Here is a 7,594-nt window from a genome sequence, read left to right as displayed (position 1 = left end):
AGAAAGGTTCTTGGTGACTTCACCATGCCTACCTCTGACTTTTATGGCAGAAGTATCTCTGTACCTGCCATTGGAGCTAACAATTTTGAGCTTAAGCCTCAGTTAGTCTCTCTTTTGCAACAGAATTACAAGTTCCGTGGACTTCCACTGGAAGATCCACATCAGTTCCTAGCTGAATTCTTGTAAATCTGTGACACTATGAAGATCAATAGAGTGAATCCTAAGGTCTACAAACTTATGCTTTTTTCGTTTGCTGTAAGGGACAGAGCTAAGATATGGTTGGATTCTCAACCTAAAGAGAGCCTAGACTATTGGGAAAAGCTAGTCAATACTTTCTTGGCTAAATTCTTTCCTCCTCAAAAGATGAGCAAAATCAGAGTGGAAGTTCAAATCTTTAGAGAAAGAAAAGGTGAATCCCTCTATAAAGCTTAGGAAAGATACAAGCAATTGATCAGGAGGTGTCCTCCTGACATGATCTCAGAATGGTCTAACATAAGAGTGTTCTATGATGGTCTGTCTGAGATGTCCAAAATATCATTGGATAGCTTTGCAGATGGATCACTCCACTTGGAGAAAACACCTGCAGAAGCAAGAGAACTCATTGAGTTGGTTGCAAACAACCATTTCATGTACACTTCTAAAGAAATCCTGTGAATAATGCGGTCTCTCAGAAGAAAGGAGTTCTTGAAGTTGATACTTTGAATGCCATATTGGCTCAGAACAAGATCTTGACCCAGCAGGTCAATATGATCTCTCAGTATTTAACTGAAATGCAAGCTGCAGCTGGCAGCACTCAGGAAGCTTCTTCTAAAGTAAAAGTGATAAACCACTATTTTATGGTTTATCTTGTGCTAATTTGAGTGATTTTTATCAAGTCCTTGCACACTTATTCATACAATTTGTATGGTTTTACAAATCCTTCCCAATTTTGTTCTTTGATTGAAAACTTGCTTCCTAAGCCTCTAAATTGTGTATTTTTAATCCCTCTATATACCATTCGATACCGTGATCTGTGTGTTAAGGGTTTTCAGGCTTTATAGGGTAGGAATGGCTTAGAAGATGGAGAGAAAGCTTGCAAAAATGGAAGGAACACAAGAAATAAAGGAGACAACCAGCGAGCATCGACGCGCACACATGGCTCACACGTGCGCATGACCTGGAGATTTTCACAGCGACGCGTACGCGTGATAAGTGAGATTGCACAGCGACGCGTGCGCATACCTGACGCGTACGCGTGACACGCGAAGATGACCAGCGACGCGTACGCGTGACATGCGCCACGTGCAGAAAACGCTTGGGGCGATTTTGGGATGAGTTTGGACCCAGTTTTCGGCCCAAAAACGCAGACTAAAGCCAGGGGACAAGTAGAAACTCAACACACATTGAATCATTCAATTATTCACGCATTAGTTAGGTTTAGATGTAGTTTTCTAGAGAGAGAGGCTCTCTCCTCTCTCTTAGGTTTTAGGATATTTGGATTAGCTTTTCTTAAATTCAGATTTCTATCTTGCTTTAATTTAGTTTTCTTCTACTCTTATTTGTTCTAGTACTCTAGTTTATCTATTTCTCTTGTTGATTTGTTTATTTCCCCAATTTTGTTTATGAATTCCCCATGTTAGATTGAATTTCTTATTTAATGCAATTTGAGGTATTTCAGATTTATGATTGTTTTCTTCAATTTATGAAATTGATGCTTTTAATTGGTTGTTTGGATATTTTTATCTCTTATTGCTTTTCTATGTTTTTATGTTGTGCCTTCCAAGTATTTAATAGAATGCTTGGGGGGTTTTAAGTTAGATTTTCATATTCTTAGCCTTGGTTGAGTAATTGGAAACTCTTGAGTTATCAAACTCCCTTGTTGATTGATAATTGTTATGTTTGCTAATTGATTTGAATTCCACTAACTCTAGTCTTTCCATAGGAGTTGACTCGGACCTGAGGAATCAAATTGATTTATCCACTTGACTTACCTTCATAGTTAGAGGTTAACTAAGTGGAAGCAATGAACAATTGATGTCACAATTGATAAGAATAACTAGGATAGGACTTCTAATTCTCATACCTTGCCAAGTGTCTTATTAGCTATTAGCTTTATTCTTGCAATTTACTTTTCTTGTTCAACCTTTACAAAAACCCCAAAAAGATACAATCTCATAACCAATAATAAATACACCTCCCTGCAATTCCTTGAGAGATGATCCGGGGTTTAAATATTTCGGTTATTAATTTTATTTGGGTTTGCTTTAGTGACAACCAAGTTTTTGTATGAAAGGATTCTTTGTTGGTTTAGGAACTATACTAGCAACGAGGATTCAATTGTGAATTCTTTACTAGCAAAAATCTGTTCATCAAAATGGCGCCGTTGCCGGGGACAAAATATTCAAATAAGTAAATAGATAAATAAATAAGGGGACAAAATTACCCCAATGCTAAGTTTAATAAAAGATCAATGCATATTTGATAAAATTAAAGAAAAGTTGATACATGAGTATGTAATGCAAAAGTGGAAATTTTGGGTAGCTAGGCATGATTTTAGAAGTACATAGAGTGTGTGTGTATGTTAGGTGAGAGCTTTGGTTAGTCAAAGATTCATATTTTAGCTCACTTGGCCATACATATATCCTCACCCTTATCTTAGCACCATTACAACCATGAAAAGACCTCATGATGTTTGCATTGGTAGACTAAACATTTATTGATTAGTTAGATGAAGAACAAAGTTTTAGAAAGCATGACTAGAGAAGAGTAGAGTGATTAACCCTAGACACCTGAGAGATTGGAGTGCATATACACTACCAGTAAGGGTTCAATGCTTGATTCTATGTTCCCTGCTTTTATGAGTTATCTTCTTACAAGTTTACTTGTTTTTATTGTATGATTTGAATTAGTGGAATCTGATTTATATTTGTCTTGAAGAACTTGTTTACTTTTAACCAAGTAGGTAGAAACATCTTAACAAATAATTGCATTCATATACATAGGTTGCATTGCACGAGTCTTACTTTTCCCCATTCATTCCTTTTATCTCCTTGATATTAGCATGAGGACATGCTAATGTTTAAGTGTGGGGAGATTTGATACATCACTATTTTGTGGTACATTTTGTACTTAATTGAGTGGATTTTATCCACTAAACTCACTTATTCATATAATTCGCATGTTTTACATTTTCCCTCCTAACTTTGTGTTTTGATTGAAAACATGCTTCTTTGGCATTAAATTTGCTATGATTAATCTTCTCTTTTATACCATTCGATGTCGTGTTCTGTGTGTTAAGTGTTTTCAGGCTTTATAGGGCATGAATGGTGTAGAGGATGGAGAGGAAGCTTGCAAAAATGGAAGGAACACAAGAAATAAAGGAGACAACCAGCGAGCATCGACGCGCACGCATGGCTCACGCGTGCGCGTGATCTGGAGATTTTCACAGCGACGCGTGCGCGTACCTGACGCGTACACATGATAAGCAAGATTGTACAGCGATGCGTGCGCGTACCTAACGCGTACGCGTGACACGCGAAGATGACCAGCGACGTGTACGCGTGACATGCGCCACATGCAAAAAATGCAGAAAATGTTGGGGGCGATTTTGGGCTAAGTTTGGACCTAGTTTTCAGCCCAGAAACACAGACTAAAGCCAGGAGACAAGCAGAGACTCAACACATATTGAATCATTTAATCATTCACGCATTAGTTAGGTTTAGATGTAGTTTTCTAGAGAGAGAGGCTCTCTCCTCTCTCTTAGGTTTTAGGATTTTTGGATTAGCTTTTCTTAAATTCAGATTTCTATCTTACTTTAATTTAGTTTTCTTCTACTCTTATTTGTTCTAGTACTCTAGTTTATCTATTTCTCTTATTGATTTGTTTATTTCCCCAATTTTGTTTATGAATTCTCCATGTTAGATTGAATTTCTTATTTAATGCAATTTGAGGTATTTCAAATTTATGATTATTTTCTTTAATTTATGATATTGATACTTTTAATTGGTTGTTTGGATATTTTTAATTGCTTTCTTCAAATTGATTTATCCACTTGACTTACATTCATAGTTAGAGGTTGACTAAGTAGAAGCAATGAACAATTGATGTCACAATTGATAAGGATAACTAGGATAGGACTTCTAATTCTCATACCTTGCCAAGAGTCTTATTAGCTATTAGCTTTATTCTTGCAATTTACTTTTCTTGTTCAACCTTTACAAAAACCCTAAAAAGATACAATCCTATAACTAATAATAAATACACCTCCCTGCAATTCCTTAAGAGACGACCTGAGGTTTAAATTCTTCGGTTATTAATTTTATTTGGGTTTACTTTAGTGACAACCAAGTTTTTGTATGAAAGGATTCTTTATTGGTTTAGGAACTATACTAACAACGAGGATTTAATTGTGAATTCTTTACTAGCAAAAATCTGTTCATCAGTCACCAATGTCACTTGGTGTAGAGTTGTCTTCAATGATGGAACTTAATGCTTGGCCAACTTCTTCCAAACCCTCTTCTTGGTAGCTTTCTTCTAATTCCATCTCTTTTTTATTGCTTACCAATGGTATGGAAGGTTGTGCATATTCTTCTACGACCCCAATATCATTTCCAATGGGAGAGGAGTCAATTGTACATAAGAATTCATCAATGATTGAATCCATCTCTTGATCAACCCCTTCAAAGTTTTCCACCATGATATGCCTTGGAGGTTGTATACCCTCCTCAACATCAATATCAAGCTTCTTGGAAGAGGGCTCTATGATTCTACGCTCCTGTGGACTTCTAACATCTCCTAGATCTTCAACCACTTCTTCCGACTCAATTATCTCAACTTCCTCCCCTTGTGACAATTCTTGCTTCAACTTCTCTTCTCCACCTTGAAGCTCCAAAATCACTCCCTCATTATGCTCCTTGATTACTTCTCCACATTCAACAATGAGACTGCCTTGGTCGTGTGAGCTTAGGTAGGATGAGTACATGTTGCTAACGGCTTCCGCCACGATAGCAATCTTGGCTTCTATCTCCTTGAACTTGTCTTCATGCTTCATACACCTAACTAGAAGTTCTTGTTGCTCTCGCATTAGGTGTTGGAGAGATTGGTTCATTGGAGGTAGTGTAAGAGAGGGTCTATTATTTGGGGAAAAGGGCTTATAATTGGAAGGTGGTTCCTGGGAGTAGTTGTGTTGGAATTGTTGTGGTTCTATGTATGGTTCATATGGCTCATAAGGTGGTTGGTATGGTGGATAAGGATTAGGGTCATATGGAGGTGTTTGGTGGTATGGGGCTTGTGAGTATGGTGGTTCAAAATTATGTTGGGGAGGTGGTTCATAGGCATATTGTGGTGGTTGTTGACAATCACAATAAGGGTCACCACATCCATTAGATTGATATGCATTAGGATTGGAATTATACCTATAAAAGACTGGAAGAGGTTGTTGCCAAGAAGGTTGATCAATCCCTTGAGGCTCCTCCCATCTTTGATTCCCAAAGCCTTGATGCACATCCTCATTGAAGCTTCCATTTCCTACAACATAATTTGAACCAAACTCATAGCCAAAGTGATAAAAATTCATAATGGCAAGAGAAAATAAAATAAATACTAATAAGAACTAATAAAAACTAACTCCTAAAACAAGCAAAAACTAGCAAAGAAGCATATTAACATATATACAATAGCCAATAACATAACACCATTACAATTTCCCGACAACGGCGCCATTTTGATGTTCAGTTTCTTGTACGGTTTAGAATTTCACAAATGAAATCTCGTTGCAAGTATAGTTCTAAACCAACAAAGAATCCTCACATGCAAAAATATTGGTTGTCACAAGTACAAACCCCAATGAAAATTAATCGAAGTATTTAAACCTCGGGTTGTTTGACAAGGAATTGCAATGAAGTGCTCAATTATTGGCTATAAAGGGGGTAAGGGGTTTGGTTTTATGGTTTGGCAAGAAAATAAATGGCAAGAAAAGTAAAGAGAGCAATTAAAGAAAGAAACTAATAAAGAGAGACATTCATGGCAAGGATTGAGATCATAGGCTTTCCATCCTAGTCACTAATAACAATAATTAACAAGAATTTATCTCATTATGTCATCCCCGACGATGGAAGAAGGTAACATATTATCTTCACACTCGAAGAAAGTCTAACAAGACTAGCTAATCTCAATCCAAACGTCCTAATCAACTCACTAATTGAATTAGCAAGAGATTAGAGTCAACGGAAAACAAACTAGCTAACAACTCTAGATCACCAACATGAGTTGGGTCTTAATGACTCAAGATCACCTAATTTCTCTTTCCAAGCCAAGAATGCTCAAAATCTACTCTAAATCCAACCAAGCATTTTATCAAACACTTGGAAGGCATAAAAGGAAAGCATAGTAAAAGTGCAAGAAATATAAATCTACCAACTATCAATTGCAAGGAAAGTAAAATTCACAACTCAAATTAACAATAAAAGAACCTCAAACATCAAATTTCATTAAATGTAAACCAAATTCAACATGAGCATTCATGAATATGAAAGAAGCATAAAAGTAAAATTAACAAAAGAACTAAGAAGAGTTGAAGTATTAGAACAAAGAATTGTAGAGGAAACAAGATGAAATCAAGTAATCAAATCTAGACCTAAGAGAAATTAACATAATCCTAACCTAATTCTAGAGAGAAGAGGGAGCTTTTCTCTTTAGAAAACTAACTAAAGGCTCATCATGACTAACTAAGTTCCCCCCTTTGCTCAATCTTTAATTATGCATCAAATACCCTCAGAAATGAGTTGAATTTGGACCTGGACAGCTCAGAAATCGTGCCCAGCGATTTCACTTTAAGTGGGTCACGTGCCGAGCGTCATGCGTGCGCGTGGGTGACGTGTGCGCGTCGCTAGCCAAAACCTCTACTCACGCGTACGCGTGGATGACGCGTGCGCGTGGCTTGCAAATATTCAATGCACGCGTACACGTGGATGACCCGTGCGCGTGGCCCTCAATTTTCTAAATGCTCATTCCTTCATGGGTTCTCCACTTTGCATGCTTTTCTCTTCACTTCTTCTATCCAATACTTGCCTTATGAACCTAAAATCACTCAACGAACACATCAAGGCATCGAATAGAATTAAAGTGAATTAAAATCACCAATTTAAGGGCCTAAAAAGAATATTTTTACACCTAAGCACAAATTAAGGGAGAATTACAAAACCATGCTATTTCATTGAATAAATATAAGGAAAGGTGATGAAATTTCCCAAAATAAGCACAAGATAAACCACAAAATTGGGGTTTATCAGGATCCCTTGATGACAAGTCATCTTATGCTAGCTTTTCAAGCATTTTTCGCTTGTTTCATTAGGTTTTATGCACTTTCTTGCATTATGAGTAAGTGATTTGGAGTGGATTTGCATAGTTATGTTAAATCAATCAACCATCCTTTATTTGACACAAAAATATAAGGTTTAAGCTAGAATTAGTTGGTTTTTGAATGATTTATAAACCTTGTAAATTTAGTGATGCTTTGATTGGTTGTTTTGATTACTTGTAGGTGAAGACAAGAAAGAAACAAGGAAAGCGTGCCTATCAAAGCATGGCCTAAGACATACAAGTGTGGCACTCACTC

Source organism: Arachis ipaensis, chromosome B01 (genome assembly GCF_000816755.2).
Source record: "Arachis ipaensis cultivar K30076 chromosome B01, Araip1.1, whole genome shotgun sequence".
Taxonomy (NCBI): Eukaryota; Viridiplantae; Streptophyta; class Magnoliopsida; order Fabales; family Fabaceae; genus Arachis; species Arachis ipaensis.
This window is presented reverse-complemented; position numbering follows the sequence as displayed.